At 78.4% G+C, this 2,500-nt stretch overlaps 1 non-coding gene across 1 annotated transcript; it reads left to right on the forward strand.

The window, feature by feature from the left end:
• Nucleotides 1–1,821: 1,821 nt before the first annotated feature.
• Nucleotides 1,822–1,974, forward strand: LOC135326990 (5.8S ribosomal RNA). Its single transcript, XR_010387130.1, has one exon. It is a non-coding gene; the product is annotated as a 5.8S ribosomal RNA (ribosomal RNA).
• The last annotated feature ends 526 nt before the right edge of the window (nt 1,975–2,500 follow it).

Below are 2,500 nucleotides of genomic sequence, written 5' to 3' on the forward strand. Positions count from 1 at the left end.
CACGGCTCTCCTCCCGGGTGCAGCTGCCACCCGGCGCCGGGTTACTGAGGGAAACCCCGGGCCCCGGGAGGAGGACGAGGTCGTGGCGGCGGGTGTCGGGCGCACCCCGCGGGCGGACGCTCCGCCGAGGGGCGCGGGGGCCGGCTGGCGGGTGCCGGGTTCCCCCTCCGCGTCCCGTCTCGTCGCCGCTGCCGAGGCTGCCGCCGTCGCCGCGAGGCGGCGGCGGCCCGGTGGCGGGCGGCGGCGGGGGAGGCACCCCCGCGGGGATTTCAGGTCGTTTCCCTCACCCCAGGGCCAGGTACCTAGCGCCCGCGCTTCTCCTGCCCCCCCCTCGGTGACCCACCCGTGTGGTCCCGTGTGCCAGCGTGCTCCTCCCGGGTGCCGCACCGTGCGCGCCGCACCGGCCGTGCCTTCCCCCCCCCCGCCTCGGCTTCCCCCCACCCCGGTCCTTCCTCCCCCGCGGTGGGGGTGGGGGGGGCGGGGAGGGAGGGAGCGAGCGAGAGAGGGGAGAGGGCCTCCGGCCACCGCGGCCGCCGGCAGCCGCCCCGGGCAGGGATGGCCATGGGCCCCGGGCTCCGGGCCCGAGGGTTCTCGGTTGGAGAGCCGGGCGGAGGTTTAAAGACTCGGGCGGCCCGATGCGACTCGCGGAGGCGGCCGGGCGTGCTGCCGGAGGGCCGGGGGGTCGGCGCGCGCGGGCGCCGCGCCCCCCCATGCCAGCCGGCGCGCCCCGTGCTCGCCCCGCGGGCAGCCGGGACGGAGAGGGGTTACCCTGCCCCCTCTCTCCGCGGTCTGGTCTCGGCGGAGAGACGCCGCGCGGTCGGCCTAGTTGCCGGCCTGCCTCGAGCGTTGCGAGCCGGGCGCGAGCGCGTGCTCGCCGCCGGGAGGGCGAGCCCCCACCGCGGGTGGTGCGGGCGCCGAGCCTCCGCGCGTCTCCTCCTTCTCCCTGGCCGGTGCTTCTGGGTCTTCCGCCGTGGCCGCCGTCGGCGGCGCCCTACCCTACGCGCCCGCCCCGGCACTCTGCCGTCCGGGGCGCCCGCCTCGCTCTGCCCCGCCCGGCTCCGCCAGGCAGCGGGGGGGCGGTGGTGGGGCGGCGGCGGGGGCGGCCCGCCCCGCTCTCCGCGTGGAGACGGGGAGAGCGGGCGCCGTCCCCGTCCGTGCCGCCTTGCCCGCCTGCCCGCCGCCGGGCGTCTGTCCGCGGAGGGGACGGGCGAGCGCGTGGTGTCACCCGCGAGGCGGTGTGTGCGGGCGCGCGGGGGTGTGGGCGCCGCGGCGGCGGCGGCGGCGGCGGTCGAGCCGGAGGGCCGGCGAGGCGAGCGGGGAGCTGGGAAGCGCGGGGCCGGCGGGCCGCAGGCGCGCGGGCGGCGGGGCGACGCCGCTCCCGGTGGCGGCCGGGCTCTGACGCCTGGGGCGGGGGGGGGGTGGTCTGCGGGGACGGACCCCCCCCAACATCCCGAGGCAGGCGGTGTGGCCGGCCCGCCGCTCCCTGCCGGGCCAGACCGAGCCGGGCGCCTGGGCCGGACTCGAAGCGAGACAGGGTTTGTCCCCAGGTCGGGAGCGAGGGCTCCCCGCCCTTCTCGTTCGGGTTTGCCCTTCGTTTCCCCCCCCCCCTTTCTCTGTGCTTGTACGGTCAGTGAGGCAAGCCCCTCTCTTTCTCTCGCTCTCTCTCTCCTTCCGTCTCTGCCGTCCCTTGCTCAGCAGCCGGCGTCGGCGTGAGGAAGGGCGGTGGGGCGGAGGAGGAGGGGGCGGAGGAGGGGGGGCCCCCCAGGGGCTGCGAAAGCTGCCCGGTCCCCCCGCGCGCGCGGCGGGGACCGAAACCGAGACAACTCTTAGCGGTGGATCACTCGGCTCGTGCGTCGATGAAGAACGCAGCTAGCTGCGAGAATTAATGTGAATTGCAGGACACATTGATCATCGACACTTCGAACGCACTTGCGGCCCCGGGTTCCTCCCGGGGCTACGCCTGTCTGAGCGTCGCTTGACGGTCAATCGTCACCCGCGCCGTGGCGTGGGCGCAGCGGCGTGCCGCCCCTCGGTGGGTGTGGGGGGGGCGCGGTTCGGGTGCGCCCGGCCGTGCCCGCCCTCCCCTCCGAGCCCGGCGGCTGCCGCCGCGCCGCGTGGCGCGCGCGGTGTGGCGCGGCTGGGGCGCCTCGCAGGCCCGTTGCCCCGGGGAGAGGGGGGGTGCTCTCCTTCCCCTCCCCGCGCGGCCGGGCCTTCGTCCCCCTAAGTGCAGACTCGGGAAACCCCCGCTCCCGGAGCGCCCGCGTCGCGGACTTCGTCCCGCCGGGCCCCCAGATCGGGTCGGTCGCGGTGGCCCGGCGCCCGGCGCCGCCCGCCCGCCACCACCGCCAGTGCCGCCGCACGGGCCTCTCCTCCACCACTCTCCCGGTGGTGCGCCGGTCCCCCGTTCCCCTCCGGCAGAGGGGACGGCCGGCCGCCCTTTGCCTCGCCCTGGCCCTGACCGCCGCCGTTTCGGCGCCCGCCGGGCCCCCCCCCAACCCCG

Source organism: Dromaius novaehollandiae, unplaced genomic scaffold (assembly GCF_036370855.1).
Source record: "Dromaius novaehollandiae isolate bDroNov1 unplaced genomic scaffold, bDroNov1.hap1 HAP1_SCAFFOLD_116, whole genome shotgun sequence".
NCBI classification, from domain to species: Eukaryota; Metazoa; Chordata; class Aves; order Casuariiformes; family Dromaiidae; genus Dromaius; species Dromaius novaehollandiae.